The following is an 18491-nucleotide window of genomic DNA, read 5'->3' as shown; positions in this document are numbered from 1 at the left end:
ACCACAAGGGTAAGCCTGACGCTGTCAGAAGTCAACACGTTGTGCTTAGTGATGGAATCCAGCAAACTAGAACGCAGGGAAAAGAGAAAAACCTGGTTACGATGACATCATTTGAACTTCTGAACTCTTGCTGTGTCTGAAGCCCAACATACTCCTTGGACCTTTCAGTTATATGAACCAATAAATAATCTTTGCGTAAGCCAGTTTAAATTGGGTTTTATAAATAAAAAGATTCTTAATGGATACATCCTGGTAGATATTGAAATCACTGTGTATATATCAACTGTATGTCATAGCTCTATCTAGATTCACCCTTCATTTATCCACTTACTGCATTCCTGGGCTGTCTCTCCCAGGATCTAGCTAGACATTCTTTGTTTCCCTGCCTCACCAGGAAGTTCTACAGTGAGCATCCCCATTCTCCTCTCCACTATTCTCTAACCGTGGTCCCATAGCGCCTTGACTTTTCTGACATCATTCTCTCTGATAGAAGTCAGCAGCTTTTCAGTTTATTTGTGCCACTTCTTTCTTCTGAAGTCAAGTGTTGCCTGGAAGCACTAAGGAGAGAATTTCCTAGGACATTTTGAAGACAGAAATTACATAATAGCTTAGAACTGGTCACAGTAGTTATGGGAGGCCCTATGGGGGGAATCTGGGTTCTCAAGAGGTGAGGTAAAAGATGGATGATAGTTTACTAAGGCTGAGTATCTTCGGGGCGGTGGGGATTACCGAATGGCCTTTGCTTGCTGCTGTAAATTCTGGTTTATTTCCAGTGAAGATGCTACCTAGACAATGCTTACTTATCCTTCTGCCATAAGGCACTTCTATAAGGAACATTCTCTAGCCCATCCCCCCATCTCCCAGATCCAAGTGTGGGTTATGTGCTCCTTCTATATATTTCTCTATCACACTGTACTCTCCCATTTTAAACATTCAACACACTGCAATGTGTTGACTTACCTACTGACTTAACTTCCCCGTCCAGTGACCGCAAGCTTCACGAGAGCAAGAATTTTATTTTGTATCCTATTTGGGACAGTGCCAAATACAATGCTTGACCCTTGTATTTGTTGAATGAATGAATGATTACCTGAGTATCCTAAATTATTTTATCCCTATTTTAAGGGATTGAGTGCAATGAGAATTTTTTGAGAAATTGAGAATTTGAGAAACTTTTTGAGAAATTACTTGTCAAAATTTTTTATAGATTTCATTTTTAGAAAAAGCATGGTTTTTGGATTTGGGGAAAACTATTAATGTTGAGGATTCCTTAGACTAGTTTAGTTTTAGAAATGTCCTTTGTAGAATATCTCATTGCTTAACCAAATTCTCTTCTTAAATATATAGAATCATCTTTATTCACTTCACCACATAAGCCTTATAATGGTCAAAGATTCGATTGCTGACAAGATCTGGAAGTTAATACAAATATATATGTTTTTAATTGAGGTAACATAAAAATCACATCAAAATCCAGATTTCTAGCTTATTTTGGAAAACTGGAAATTTATCAACACTGAACCCCCTTTCCTACAAAACAAAAATTAGGTGGAGATGAAGAGTGGTTTCCTTTTGGAACTGAGCACATGTCTGTTAACCCAGATTCCCAACATTCGTTCACATGAGATATGTCACCCGTATGGAAATGTTATAGAGGTCAGTTAGGATCCCATGACAACTCATATAAACCCATGGAATGCTTGAAGTATGGGTAGACAATGGTTTTGGTTTATTGTTGACAACAATTCACGATAAGTTCTTCAAAGAAAATTAGTTTTGTTTCTACCAATTGTATAGACACCCATCCAGGACAGATGTCTAAAGTTGTCAGAAGAAAAAAACCAGACTTTCGTAGCATTTTTGTGCATTACTGACATCATTTCCATTGGTCTCCCTTCTTCTACTCCTTGCCCTCCTCAGAACTCTCTCTGATGTGATTGTTGCATGTCATAAATCTGAAAATGTCATTCCTCTAATTAAAACAATTTGGCCTTGGGGTGCCTGGGTGGCTTGGTCGGTTAAGCGTCCGACTTCAGCTCAGGTCATGATCTCACGGTCCGTGAGTTCGGGCCCCATGTCGGGCTCTGTGCTGACAGCTCAGAGCCTGGAGCCTGTTTCAGATTCTGTGTCTCCCTCTCTCTCTGCTCCTCCCCTGTTCATGCTCTGTCTCTCTCTGTCTCAAAAATAAATAAACTTTAAAAAAAAATTAAAAAAAAAAACAACAATTTGGCCTCAGGGACCTGCATCCAATGGCTTCGACTCTCTCTCCATTTTCTCCTGGAATTATTCTATTTCTCACCCAGCTTCACCTATGGTTCTTTTAGTTCCATAAGTTAGTGAAATAATTTCCTAGCAAAGCCTTCACACATGCTTTTGTCCCTCAGTTCACTCAAAAGTTTCTTATCTTTTGTGTTTTGTTTTCATTCTTCTTTCTAGAAACTTTCCCTGAACCACACAGTTTGGAGTGGGTCTCCTTTCTCTTCATTATTTTCAAAACATTCATCAGGATTTATATTAGATACTTATTTGTGTATTTACTTTCCACCCTATAATACTTTAAATTACAGGAGGATAAGGCTCATGTGTGTTTTTACATGCTGCCATATACAATATGTCTACTGTGTGATATGTTTATATGTTGAAAAAATAAATATATATTATATGGCCATGTAAATTTGGAGTTCAAAAACAGTAAATCTTGCATGAGTTAAAGTTTCAGTTGCTAATATTTATAACCATAAGAACATAATTTCTAACATTATAGATTATGAGAAAGGTTTGCTTTGAGATGTGTGGAATAAACAAACGCATATTGAAGTAACTCCCATTGGAAGCAATGGGATGTACCGAATCACAGCATACTCTTTTCCAGATGAATGCAGTTTTGTGTTTCTCCTTTTTTTCAAATGGAAAATGTAATCTCACTTAGGAAAACACTGCAAGATTCTATGAGTATGTGTAATCTCAGTCTGGTTGTGCTCATAAGGAATTTTCAATTTAGCCAATGGGTAGACACCCCTTTTCCATTGCTTGGGATTTTCTCCCCTAAAGCTGAATCTTTTCTTTCCAAGGAATGCAAATTTGATTAGGGATAGCTATGCACTGATATTCTGTATTCTTTCTTTTTCCATGGTGATGGAATTAGAAAACAACTTGGCCAGGCTAGAATTTTACTGGTAGGTTTGCTGATCAGCATTGTTGCTTGAATTCTGTGAAATTATATCACTGGCATGTAGAATCAGTTTTTCAAGGATAGCTGCCATGGACAAAGAATACAATATGTTTACATTTCCTGGGGGAAACCCTATGCAAGTATACATTTGCGTTTAGGTTTAAGATTTTAGTGTCAATTACAAAATATTTACTTTGATTAAAATTTACCATTGACACCTGGATGCACTGAAGTGTTTTTGTTTCTCAAGGTGTTTTTTTTGTGAGTGGAAATTTGGCATTAGAAGATTTAAGTTTAAATCCAAATAAAACACAAGTTCAATAAAAATCTCTTTCATTTTGTGGCTTGCAGGTACAATTTCACTTAACACATATCGCTGACCCTACATTTTCTCACATACACATATACAAATATATACTCGTGACTGTAATAGTCTTTTCTTGGTTTTGTAACATGAGGCATTTTCAGTAATTTAAGGTATTCTTTTTGGGGAAGAACTGTCAGAAAACTGTTTACCTTCCTATTGTAACAGCCCTCAAAATTAAGACTAGTGTGGACAAACCAACTTACTTGGTGATCTCAGTTTTAGACTGCTAACCAGTGGCCGTTTGAACATAAGCGAGGTCAAGAAAATGCATATAAACGGCACCAGAGCAGGGGCTTGGCTTTGTTCACTATTGTATTCTCAGTGCTTAGGAGTATACTTGGCTCACAGAAAGCACTCAACACGTATTCGTCGAATCAATGCATTATTCTTCCATTGCCCAGACTGCCTGTGTTTGTTGGTGATACTGTGTGACAGTGACGGCGGCAAAGCTGAGAAAATGGGCTGACTGACCAGGCTTTCCATAGATAATAACAATCTGGTTGAACTGGACTGAGCAAACCACCCTGGGAATCTTTGGGAACATCTGGAGGGAGAATGCTAATCTTAGCTCATGTTTGTATAGCAGTTTACTCTTCTAAGCACTTTACTTATATTAACTCATGGTATCCTCATAACACCCAAAGCTAGAGGTAGGGAATATTCTTCACTTAGGGAAGAGAGACTGAAACGCTGAGAAACGCTAAGAAATTAAGTGACTTGCCCGAGGTCCCATCTCTAGTAAGGGGCAGAAGTCGGCTCTAGAATTTGCTTTCTTAACTCACTGTGCTATTGTGTCTCTCCCAATCTGATTAATGGGGGTTTGGAAGTATATTAACTTCAAAATTAAAAGAAAAGTGGACATATTTTGAGCCCCAGTTTAAAGAGGAACATGCACTATTTTGGTGAGAAAAACAGGTAACTTTGTGATGACACTGTTTCAGAATTTTCATGCATGTTGGTCCAGACATGTTGAATATGTACACATGCATGCACACCCACACATATATAATCATATATATATATATGTATATACAAGATCTTTTAAATTTAATGTTTGACTATATATATGATCTTTTTAATTCTCATTTAGTCTTGTGTGTGCATATAACATACAGTAACTTTTTAAAAAGTTTTGGACATAGGTGCCTGGGTGGCTCAGTCAGTTAAGCATCTGACTCTTGGTTTGGCTCAGGTCATGATCTTGGGGTTTCGGGCATTCAAGTCCCGCATTGGGGGTCCTGCACTGGCGGTGCAGAGCCTGCTTGGGATTCTCTCTCTCTCCCCGGCTCTCTTTGCCCTTCCCCCACTTGTACTATCTCTGTCTCTCTCAGAGTGAAGAAATAAACCTAAAAAAAAATAATAAAATAAAAAAAAAAGTTTTTGGACATAGATATTCAGAAAGGGAAAGGAACACAAAAACTGTCATTACCCTGCTTAAATAATCATTTGTTTTATTTAGAAATCATGAAAGTAGTAATTGAATATGTGTTGACAATTAAAATGGTTCAAAAAGGAAAAAAATAAATGGAAAATCTCCCTTCCACTCATCACAAACCCCCACTTTGCTCCAAAGTTTAGCAGAGAGGACTTTAGAAGGGGAATGATAGATAGCATTTAGGTTTGACTACCACTTTTAATTACATTTTGGCACGTACATCTTTATGCTAATACATACTTTGTCACGTTCTCTCTAGAACTGTTATTATTTTTGAAGCTGAGCCTTTAATGGGTAATCCTCCATCTTTGGTTTCCTTTTTAACTTCTAAATTTTGGGAAACCAGAATCGACACAAGAATGTCTTAAAAGATTCCATGAGTAAGACATGAACAAAAATATTCCATACTGTGCTCTGATTACAATTAAAATAAACGCTCTTCCTTTTACTTACAATTTTAGCTCTGAAGATGCAACGAGAGCAACTGAATCATTTCCTTTCTCTCCATTTTTTATGTGCTATAAAAATTGTCGTATTATTCTTGGTAAAAACATCAACAAAAATGTATCCATTGAATCCTTAATTAAATAGTTGTCTCTTTAAGTACTTCTTTCTCATCCTAACATGCTTCAACATTTTAATTTTAAAACATTTTTTAAAAACCTCATAGAAATCTGAATTTTTTATGTGTCTTTGATATTAATTACTGAATGATGAAGTTTTGGGTAAATGTACCCCATCAGAATCCATTAGTAAAAATATTTATACAGCATATATACATAGATTTCAATTTATACATATTTAATAAACTCCTTTTTTATATGAATCTACCCTTTAATATTAATCCTGGGAATTTTTACTGCTGCAGCATATCAAATTCTTGAATTTCATTGAAATACTTTGGTTGTTTTCATATATTATGAAGCCTACCATAATGTTCATTTCATCTTTGAATTTCATGCTAGAAAGTATTCTTTCTCTCAGTGTCCATGTTGTCATTGACAATCTTGTAATTTTAGGACATCAAATTTGTTTTGAAAATTGGATCTTTTTGTCTGTTGTCAGTTACTCCAAATGTATAATTTATACAGAAACAACTAATAATCAAATAATCAAAATTATTCTAGTTTTAAAATGCTATAATCTATGTTTGTTTTCTAGACATTTCTTTTTTTTATTTTTATTTTTTTAATTTTTTTTTAACATTTATTTATTTTTGAGACAGAGAGAGAGCATGAACAGGGGAGGGTCAGAGAAAAAGGGAGACACAGAATCCAAAACAGGCTCCAGGCTCTGAGCTGTCAGCACAGAGCCCGATGCGGGACTCAAACCCACGGACCGCGAGATCATGACCTGAGCCGAAGTCGGACGTTTAACCGACTGAGCCATCTAGGCGCCCCTGTTTTCCAGACATTTCTAAATTTCACCATAATTTGAGGTTTTACATGACTTCTAATAATTTCTGTATACATTTTTCGTCTTAAAATTTTTAGTTAGAACTTGAAATTTTGACTTATAAATTATAACATGTTAAGTAATTTGAAAAAATAAGCCAAATTTTCCCTCAAATATATAAAATGTTCAGTCACCATCTATATTTAGGAAGTTAATATGAAGACAAGAGGTTTTTTTTCATATCCTATTTAGAAAAATTGTTGCTATTTTAAAATTATAAAGATCTTAGAAATATACTCCAAATGTAATTGTTAAAATTTTTTATTTCTTCTCACATTAAAACACCAACAGCCTGCATATTTTTAAAATACTGAAGCTATGGGACAACTTTTTTGTGCACCTACCAATTAAAAAATATTTCTGTATGAATTAAAAGCTAAAAACTTACTACACTTTGCAGGTTATTAACTGATTTTCTACCATATGCTAAGTACCTTTTGATTAAGAAAAATTGATATTAAAGAACTTAAATTTATAATATTGTTAAAATAAGGAAGTGGATTCTTCTGTGTAATCCACATCATTGAATTCATGGCCCTCTCATCGTAAAACATATTTTAAATGTACTACCACTGATTGTGTTACTCATTCATTCATTCATTCATTCCACAAAGATTTGCTTAGTCATCTAGTGGTTACTAAATACAAACAAAGGGAACATTGACAGGAAAAAAAAAGATTTCTCAACTTTGGGAAAAGAAAGAAATATAAATGCTTAAAATGATAGTATAGTTGAGTACAATGACATAGTGTCCATGGGTGCCATAGAAACCAAGAAGATGTGCACTCCAGCCTTACCAAGAATAGCAAATATTAGATCCGGGCAATGGAGGGGAGAGGCATGAGAGCAGATGTAATGATATCTTGTGTCCAGGAGAAATCTCTATGGATTCTGGAATATAAAAGGCAACTGACAAGTGTGAGCAGAGAAAGAGACACAAAGAAATAGCAAAATCATCAAGTGAAAATTAAAACACCAATTAAAAAAAATGCCCTCCATCATTTCGCAAGTACCCTATTATTAGTAAAAGTTTTTGCTCACAAAACTGGAGGAATATTCCCCCCCAGGAGAATGAATATGGGGTTGTTTATTCAATTTACTTAAGGAATAGATATTAGTAAGGAATGTAGGTGGTCATTTCAGCTTTGGGATTTCAGGGCTCAGAAATCTTACCCTTAAAGAAATAAAATGCCAAAATGTACAGTGAAAGTTAACTAAGACAAAATGAAAGTATTAGATCCAGTCAACTTGGACATTAAAAGTCAAAGTTCTTAAGTTCTGAGGACACAAATTTCCGCTGCCTGGCCCTTTGTAATGTTAATTGGGTCTCAAACAAAATAAGTTTTATAATGACTAAAGCTCACGACTAACTCTTCAGCCACTTGAGAAACTAAGCTATTTGTAAAGGTGCATTCTACCTACTGACTTCTTCAGTAATGCCCTACCATTCAGTCTAGGTGTTTTTTGTTTTTTGTTTTTTGTTTTTTTTTTTAATTGTGCTCCTTCAGTCAGAAGCTGACACAACTGTCAAAATATAGTCACTCATACACTAGTCAGTCACACTCCGATAATGTGTCTGTCATCATGTTAAAACAGTCATTTGCTGACATATTTTATGGCCATGAACATGTTTCAGAAACCAGCAAAAAGGGTTGGCCTTTAAAAAATAAGCAAGAGTAGCATTTCCTTCTAGTGAAACGACATATAATTTAAAATAATAGTGTGTCAATAGTGACTATAGGAAATTGCTGGAAAGTGGACATTTCCAAGTCCACTTTTATCTGGGAAAAAGTAGTTCTTTTTAAACCAGCAAACACTTTATTGAATTAAAGGCATCTTTGTCAGATTCTGAAAATGTTTATTGCACAAGGCTTAGAGTTCTGAACTTCTCTAAATATGTGGAATAGCAATTTTGTGAAGAATAAATGTTAATGCTGTACAAGATAGCATTTATCCTCAATACCTTTTCATTTATATTAGACCACATCCAAATTGAGTTGTGCATTTAATAACCTCTATCAGCAAGTGTAAGAATAAGCAGGGAAAATTTATAGTTAGAAGCATAAACATCCACATAGATCAGCTCGTGTCCAATGGTTTGTTCCAAAAGCTCTTAAAATATGTCATGGATAAACTCCAATTATGTAATAAATAGGAAACAGTTTTTGAAAATAATAAAGCTTAGACAAGTCCAGCAAGATTATATACAAATGCATGCTGATTTTTTACTTGCTATTGAAATTGGCAAAATAAATACTTTAGTGGATCTCTAAGTAGTTATAAGAGTTCTATCTCTTTCGAGTGAAGAATTCACTTGTTAAAAATACATGCTAGTCCCCACACTGCATTAAAATTCCTACAAAGAAGAGCTTACATTCTGTTCATAATATTATTGTTTTCTGATTCATTAGAATCTTCGTATGTAATTCTAAGATCTTTTTTTTTAAATATGGAAACCATTCAACATGAACTAGGAAAATTATTTCCTTACTTACTAAAATGATTGCTAAATTAGGAAACCGATCACAGTCCCAAAAACTATTACATCAGCATTGACACCCTGTTGGGTCTGTGGGTAAGAAGATCATATATGTTAAACACTTGTGAAATTGTAGTGACTTTCTTATCCAACAAGATTTTTTGGTTCTTTTAAAGTAATTATTTAAAAGTATTTCGGTGTTCCTTATTAACACAGACATTTAAATCTAGTACCAGCTCCCTAGCAAGGATGGAGAGCCAAACTGTCTCACAGATGCTATGTCCATAGAAGCAATTTTTATAGAAGAAACATCCTTTCACTTTATTTCACTACCTGGCTTCTTTGTTCATTAAGCTAATTACTCTAGTCTACATTTGTGCCTTTCATCTACCTTGTTTCTTGAGCTTGATCCTTTCCCAACCCTGAATCGACTCTTACTGAACAGTTGAAGCTGAACAGGAAGGAATTGCAGGTGTCAACTCACAGTTTACAAATATGACATCTCCTCTGGCATAGCTGGAAATATGAAATATTGATTTATGTGCAGTAAAAGGTCTTATAAAAATGATCACATACACATGAGAGATTAATGCGCAGGAGATCAATAGAAATTTCATTCTTGACGCTAGACTGTCACCTATGGTGAAATGCTAAAATACAGAAATCAATATTATCTATGAAATGTCAAATTTATTATAATTATGAGGATGAAAGCTGGCCAAGTGGCTCCCAGGAGAGAAGGAAGGATAGGTTACTGGGCTGAAGCATCCTTCATGTCCCTTGTTCACTTGCTGCCAATTTGAGAGCAATATTGGTGCAGGGGGTTTTCAGGCATTATGTACCGCTGTGTAGTAACAAATTCCTGCTGGAATATTTAACTCTTGAAACTGACAATAATACAAGTGTCCACATAGTCAAAAGGTGCAGAGCTTTTAGCTCCCGAAATATGGAGAACATTTTAAGCATAGATTTTACTGTGGTATGTATACCACAGCCCATTGCTTAAGACAATTGAGCTTTTACAGACCGAAGATTAATAAGATCTCGGTGCCGTTTTATTCAAGCTCATGTTCTGTTCTCTCCAGTGGGGGGTGGGGGGAGAGGGGAAATCCTAAATTGTCTATTAGCGGGCTTCACATTTTCTATAGTTTAAGCCATTAGCTTGATTCTTAGAAATTGCCATTCAATTTCCACTGCTAGGCAGCCATTCTTCGAAAAGATTTTTATGAGTTTGTGGCAGCCTACCAGTCTCATGTATCAAGTTTAATAGAGTCTTTGAAAAAGTAACACAAAGCTAAAATTTTATGAGCCTATAAGAAAACAATAAAATGAGAGTATTTTGTCTTTGCCTTTAAGTGGGGAGGGGGATTTTTAGAAGTTGAAGTGAAAAGCATAAAAGAAAAAAAAATGCTTCTTTTTACATATTCTCCATGTCCACAGAAAAGCAGAATATTAAAACCCTTATTAATAGTATTATTGTTCCCCATAACAAGTGGAGTTTGTACAAGCTCGTGTTGGTGATGTCACCCCGTGATTCTTGCAGGCATTGGAACCTGGTGTGGACATAAGAGAGGACGGAATGCGTCTGACCAACCAATGAATTGGGAACCTTGAAGGAAAATCTGTATTCCATTGTAGGAGTCTAGGTGAGGAATAGATTGTGTTATTTGCTGTCAGTTAACATTATTCCTAAAGCCCTTCTGATTAAAATTTTAACGATTCACAGTTTTGAATAAGCCGTGTGCTCTGCCAACCATGCCCAGAGGGCAGCACAAAAAAGCCTGTTCATTTTGCTCCTCTGGTGCCTCCACCTACAAAGTCCTAAGAGATTTGTGAAATGAATGAATGAATGAATGAATGAAACTTTAATTCATACCACAGTGCTATGGTACCCCATGAGTGGTGGCGGGTAGAATTTCTTCTCATTTGGACTGAACATTCATTTGCTTTTCGAATTATGATTCTCTCGGGGCACCAGGGTAGCCCGGTCGGTTAAGCCTGGGACTCTGTTTTGGCTCAGGTCATGATCTCGAGGTTTCAGTTTTGTGAGTTCAAGCTCCACCTAGGGCTTTGTGCTGGTAGCTTGAAGCCTGCTTGGAATGGTCTTTCTCCCTTTCTCTCTGCCCCTCCCCCATGTGCGTGCACACTCGCTCTCAAAATAAAGAAACACAAAAAATAAAATTAAAAAAAAAAAGAACTATGATTCTCTTTTCCTTTCATTCTTTTTTTCAAATCTAGACAGCTTTTTGGTAATCAGCGCGTCTAGGTGGAACGTGGGCTTGAGTACTATTTGCTATATATGAAAATTTCAAAACATAACATCTCCTTGTATGGATAGATGTCTTTCACCATGCACTCTTTAATGTATGGTTTATTACTGAGTTTTTAACTAGAATTACATACAGTATGGGAAATTTACTTTCAATTAGTAATGTGAATTTATAATTACTAAATTATAATTTATTATAATAACTACTGTGAGTTTGATAACAGTCTTGTTATTCTACATTTCTTTGCATCTTCCCAGCTCTAAATTAATTTTAGAGATTGGTCTTTGATCTGATTCTTAGGGAGATGTTTCTCGTCCAGACTTCGATTTAGTTGAGACCATTTTGAGTGACGGGATATTCACCACTAATATCTTGCATTTGTTCTCAGTTTTTAGGTATAAAAACAGAGCCGTGCCATTTCGATTTGTGACAATCAGGCCCCCTTCCTCTAATAAATTACCCTTTTCTTGGATTTCAGTTTTTCGGTGTTACTGTCTAAAGCTACTGTTTTTGTTCATGACACGTATTCTCCAAGTAATACTTCTGTATTAGTCACGGAGGAGCACCTATCAGAGGTGCCACAGAGCTGGCAGTCTCTGTGTTCCGTCACAGAGGAACACAAGAGGAGTCACAGGGAGGTTCCCCAAATGCTGAGCAAGACCCCATGTGAATGTCATTTAGGTCAATGAGCATTCATTAGTTGAATGTCTACTATATACAGGAAAACTTGGGAGAAAAGATGAAAAGAGCACAGATAGAGTCCTCAAGTGGTTCACGGAACTGTACAAATTGGATGATATTTAGAAATGGGGGAATATTTAGAAACGGAAATTGCAAGACTTGGAACCCGAATCCTTGGATTGGTGTGCTCTCAGCTCAGATAGAACCTATTTCCATATCCTTTAGAGAAGAGCCAGTCCATAGATATTCCAGAGACATAAAATACCAAGTTCTTTCTCATCTATTATTACTGAATTATTTACTCTTCCTAAATATTATCTCTTTTGGCCAGAATTGTAGGATTATTATTACTGCCAAATATGATGGAGGATTCATAAACTTTCCTCCAGTTGGTAATATAAACACTTTTTTTTTAAATCTGGAAAAGAGATAAAGATTTATTTACTTTTTAAAAAACACTGCAGCATTTACACAATTTATAAATAGAGATTTGGGAAGATTTTCCACTCTACACAGCTTCTTAAGGCTTTTTTTTCCCCTCTTCTGTACCTCAAGTACCCAAAGCAGTTAAAGTTAATACTTAATGCAACCTAGTTGAAGAGATAGGCATTTCTTGCAGTCAGGTCTCAATTAAGAGATAAAAGACAAAAAGTGCAAAGCGCTTGATAAAGCTAAGAATACAAGGCCAGCCATGGATGTGCTTGAAGCTGTCCATAGCGATAACTGGATAGTCAGCTGGAATCTTCTTGAATTGAAGTGGGTGCTCTAACTTATCAAATTCCACATATGGGGAAATTATTGGTGCCTACAGTGGTGATTAACACTAACCCACTGGGTCAGAAACAAGCTGGGATAAAGGTGAAAACTGTATCTGACTATCAACACCAAATACATCCATTTAGAGAAAGATAGCAGAGGGTTTTTTTCTCTTTTTATATCTTCAGTTGTGCAGGTTGTCAGGCTGGTCACACAGTTAACGCTGCATATAGAGTGCTCTCTATAATGTGCAAATTGCAATGCACATTAAAATGTAATCTACTTTAATAAGTCACATGAAGATTACATTTTAAGATAATTGTTTGTGTGTTTATGCTACACACCAAAAATATTTTCCTGCTTTGTTTACAGTATTTTCTCTTTGCCTTTAAACATAATGATTGCAGCTATTAGCACTAAATAACGCCCTTCTTCAAATGGTTGGGGGCAAAGTTATGGAGGTTCAAATTGTGGATTCCAGGAACCTTGGTTCACTGTCTAATGTCCAAACTGCTTAATCTTACTGAATTCCCCCAAATGAAACTTGTTATGATGTTATGATCATCAAAAACTTCACTGGACATCAATCATGAGGATACTTAGCTTGAATTATCCAGATAGTTTTACAAAGTTGTCCACTTTTCAATTTCTAGGTGGACAAAAATATTGGAGAGGTGACAATTTTTGAAATACTTATAATGAACATCATGACCTGGACTTTCTGACAGATCTATTCTCTTGGAATACGGCCAATTATCAATGATTTATTAAAGTAGGTGAGAAGGAAATTAGAGGAAAATGGAAATGACAAATAATCTCCAAATTTCTCACTGTTCATTCAGTTAAAAGTCCTTTTCCATTCAGCTACCAGTAAAATCATTTACAAGTGATGACATTTAACTGAAAAGATTTTCATCTCTCTTTTTTTTTTTCCCTCCTATCCATCTTGTAAAGGAAGTATCAACGGATACTAAAATAACCCATTGGGTTTAAGAAGCAAAATAAGTGCCGATTAATCTACGTAGATATTGTGCATTCAGCAGGAAGCAAAATGACTGGACTACAGTTGGTACCCAACCAACATTTCTTGAATGAATGAATGAATGAGTAACCAAAAATATAACTGACTTATGGATTGACTGAGCTATGTATTTTTAAAATCTGGAAATTATTCTAATGCTCAAACATGCCGTATGTATTTTGATTTGCTTATGGAAAGCCTATGGCACGTGGCTTAATCATATGCGACCACTTATTTCATTATACTAATGTCACTAATATATGTCATGTTACCCAGAACGATTGTAATAGCCTTGCTCGGGAGCCATGGGACGCTAAGTTAATGTACTTGTTTCCTCACTAATCTCTGGGTTAACAGGGAAACTTTTCAATCTACTTTCTGTCAAAATAATTCAGTGATCTTTGTTTTTATCTGTTTGAATATTATGACGGGAGATCCCGACATTCTGGAAAAGTAAAGGAGCCATATACTGACAGAACCTTTTAGTCCCAGGTGATATAAAACCTAACTGAATCAGACTTCAGAAAAAAGAAATATTAGTTCGTATATGTAACTGAAAATTTGGCAGGAGGTCTTCAGGAATAGCTAGATACAGGAGTTCAAATAATATGGTAAGAATTCAGAATGTCTTTATTTTCGGCCATAATTTCCTCTGTGTTGGCTTTCTATGTAGGCAGCTCCTCCCACAGGAAGGTTAGGTAGCTCTCAGCAACTCAAGATGGCTTTATTGCTAACCTCAATCTAAAGGAAAGATCATCTCCATTTCAATAAGCCACCAAAAGTTCTGGTTGAGCTTCACTGGCTTGCTTGGGTTCTGTGTCCATCCTTGACCCAAACACTCTGGCCAGACAGGTGAAATACACCAGCTGTAACATTAGGATCACGAGTCCTTTCTTAACTCAATTTGCATTTCCACTGGGATGTGGTGCTCTGTCTCGAGTCCTACGTCTAATGCTGGGATTCAGAAGTAGGATTAGTACAAACCAAACCAAAAGCAGTGCGTGTGTAGAAAGATGACTCTAGGAAATATAAAATTACATTTTCAGAGGAAAAAAATGGATCTTGGGGGTGAGGGGAACAATAGACGATATTGCAAGAAGTGTAGATGTAGAAATGAAAATATTAGGAAAAGGATTACAGAGAATGAAAGCCTTCATTAACTCTGAAATCATATCTACTAAATGACTAGAAGGCTATATCCTACTGCTGTGTCCCAAATGGAGAGTATTACCGAAGATCCAAGTCTTCCAAAATATTTTGGAATATATTCAGCTCTTCAGTTGAGAAATGTGGTCAATATATTATTTTTTTAACGTTTATTTATTGAGAGACAGAGAGATACAGAACGTGAGCAGGGGAGGGGTAGAGAGAGGGGGAGACACAGAATCTGAAGTAGGCTCCAGGCTTTGAGCTGTCAGCACAGAGCCCGCGCGGGGCTCAAACTCACAAACTGTGAGATTATGACCTGAGCCGAAGTCGGTCTCTCAACCAACTGAGCCACCCAGGGGCCCCAATATATTAGTTTTTATATTGGTTTCTATGAAAGGAACCAGTATATATAGACTTTCCTGTTTTTAATTTAACCTGGATTTTGGTTTTGAAGGCAATTGAAAGTCAAAGCTGGGATGAAGAGAAGTGACTCATTTTCCTCCTAGTGGAGACTCTTCATCTGGGGGCATCTGCAGATTGCTCACATCACACTGAATTCCACTGCTCCTAGAGGACATTATTTTTAATGTCAAGAATAAAATCACATTATTGAATGAGAATGGAAAGAGAACTAAAATGGTTACTTTGATGGGTTTCAGTAGATTAGCTAAAATAATATTCTGACATAAGATTTCATCAGTAACATTAAGCAGCATTTTATTCTAGACAATGTGACTTAATGAGTTAAGTAAAAGATAGCATCTGAAGGTTTTCGGGTATAGAATACATTAATTTAAAGTTGTGTAAATTGTGAACAAAATACTTGATTTTGTATGTTCTACTTTAGTTTGGAAACTTTGTCTTAACTCTGCTCTGACCTTTGGCAACTACTACTGAAAGAAATTATTGTTTATATTTCTATTCTATTGTTTCTAGCAAAAGCAAATGTTCCTCCATCACAATTAAAAAAAATTTTTTTTTTCAACGTTTATTTATTTTTGGGACAGAGAGAGACAGAGCATGAACGGGGGAGGGGCAGAGAGAGAGGGAGACACAGAACCGGAAACTGGCTCCAGGCTCTGAGGCATCAGCCCAGAGCCTGATGCGGGGCTCGAACTCCCAGACCGCGAGATCGTGACCTGGCTGAAGTCGGACGCTTAACCGACTGCGCCACCCAGGCGCCCCTCCTCCATCACAATTTTAAACACTATTTACCAGGATTTCTAAATTCTAGACTTTAGAAAAATAATCTTATCGTTTTGGACAGACTCAGAGTTACAAATCTGTTTCGTAAATGGTTCTTCATAATTCCTTCTCGATCTACTATTACAAATCCGCAGCATTTCTCTTCATCAAGCCATCATGTTTTACTAAACTGTGCCAAACTGGGTAGCCTATTGCGCTTTTTAATCATTTCCCAAATGATCTCAGGTCAAAATCTATAGGATTTTGGAGCACTTTGTATAAGATGTATAAGATGATATATCAGGATTTGTGTTGCATTTCAGATAAGGCATTAAACTTCAGTTTTTCATGAATTGTTTTCACAGTTCAGTCTGGACTGGCTTTATGAGCAGGAACCTGTGTGAAATAGTTGAGGGGCAGCCAAAAGGCCCTCTGGACTTATAAAACTTCCTTCATCACAGAGTCTCTTGAAATAAGTACTGTAATTCCCATCAAGTGGGGTGCCTTATCATTAGCTCATTATTCCCCAGAAAGCCCTGTGAGGAGAACATATATGGTCATTAATAGAGCCATTGACATTTGAAGCCAGCAAAGGTAGGGAAGCTGGAGAGGGGCGTGGGTAAAGGATAGGGTCTCAAGCCCTGTGGTTTGCAGAAGAAGATCTTGCTTAATTGCAGAAAAAGAAATAACCTGACAGTCTTGCCTTCTTTGTCATTTTGTGTAGACTAGACTCTAAGCTGGGCTATTATAAAAAAGAGAAATTGGCTTGAGATATCAAAGTTTTATCTAATATTTATTATGTATAGTTTTGGAAGATACAGTTTGTTGTTCCAATGGTTTTTGTTTGTTCATCTGTTCATTCTTTTATGAAAAAATAGCTGTTTTTTCAAGTTTTCTGCGTGTCACATATTGTCCTAATTGTATTACATGTGTTATCTCACTAAAGCCTTCTAAACAATCCTCGGAGATAGGCACTGTTATTATCCACATTCTACGGAATAAAGTGACTAGTATAGATATTAAATAAGCAACGTCACATGCTAGTAAATTATGTGTCTAGGAGTTGAGGAGGTTTACAAGACAGCAAACAAATAACAGGTACATGAAAAAATAGTACAGGTAAAAAAAAAATCAAAATAGGTGGTGTGACAGAATAATGAGGCCTTGGTGCAGAAGGTAGAGATTATGATGTGTCAGGTGGTTAGGGAAGGATTTGGGAGGAGGTGACATTTGAGAGACGACCTGTAGGATAAATAGCAATGAGCTATGCAAACACTAGTGCAAACTTCTTAAAACAGAAAAAGGTTGGTGTGTTTGATGAAAAGAAAAGGGAATCCCTGTTAGCTGTATCTCAAGTATAGTCCTTCTTCTACTAAACCTTGGTCTACTTACAGATCTAGCTAGATCAGAGGAAGAACAAATAGTTGTTTCTTTTCCTTCCTCCCTCCCTTCTTCCCTTCCTTCCTTCCTTCCTTCCTTCCTCCCTCCCTCCCTTCCTCCCTTCCTTCCTTCCTTCCTTCCTTTCTCTTTCGTTCGTTTTATAAGTAACTGTTTCTTAAGTTCTGTTCAACTCTACTCATTCTCTCTGGAATCAGCAAATCTTGGGTACTGGATGTGTTCTCTCCTTTTGGATTTCACATGGAATTTCTCTCTCTGGCCTTTCTCATCTAAATTCTTCTCTTGCTGGTATACACACTAAGGCTCCACAGCGTTTAACTGAGAAGTAACATCTTTCTTTACAGTCTTTATTAAGATCAGAGTCTGGACTTGATTAACATCTTTCTTTAATTCAATCAAACACTAATCCAGGGCTTAGTTGGGTAGGATATATTCTCAGGTTAATCCCAAAACAAATTTGTCATAAACACTATCCTTAAGAAGTTTAAAGTCTAATATAATAAATATTTAAAAAAATAGGGGCACCTGGGTGGCTCAGTTAGTTGGGCACCTGGCTTTGGCTCAGGTCACGATCTCACAGTTTGTGGGTTTGAGCCCTGCGTTGCACTCCATGCTGTGCAGACCTTCCTTGGGATTCTCTCTCTCTCTGCCCCTCCCCCTCTCATGCTCTCTCATCTCTCTCTCTCTGTCTCAAAGTAAATAAACTTTAAAAAAAAAATTTAAAAATAAATTAAAAATTAAAAAATATATATATTATTTAAAAAATATTCTCATGCTCTCTCATCTCTGTCTCAAAGTAAATAAACTTTTAAAAAATTTTAAAAATAAATTAAAAAATTAAAAAATATATATTATTTAAAACATATTTGCTTTATTTACTTTTTATATCCTATCAATCTTTTCTCCTTGTGATTCCACTATCTTTGAAGCCAGTGAGCCAGTCAGAGGAAACAAATAGGTCATTCATTATTCATGCTTAAGTTTCAAAAGTGATTTTAAGTTAAGGATTTTAAGTTAAGTTTTAAAACCAAACTCTTTGGAGAAAGAAAATGCTGTTCAAAGTTTCAGAAGTTTGTCTATATATAACTACATAAAATATATATAATGAAATATATATAATGA

Source organism: Prionailurus bengalensis, chromosome C1 (assembly GCF_016509475.1).
Source record: "Prionailurus bengalensis isolate Pbe53 chromosome C1, Fcat_Pben_1.1_paternal_pri, whole genome shotgun sequence".
Lineage (NCBI taxonomy): Eukaryota > Metazoa > Chordata > Mammalia > Carnivora > Felidae > Prionailurus > Prionailurus bengalensis.
Note: the sequence above shows the minus strand (reverse complement) of the source record.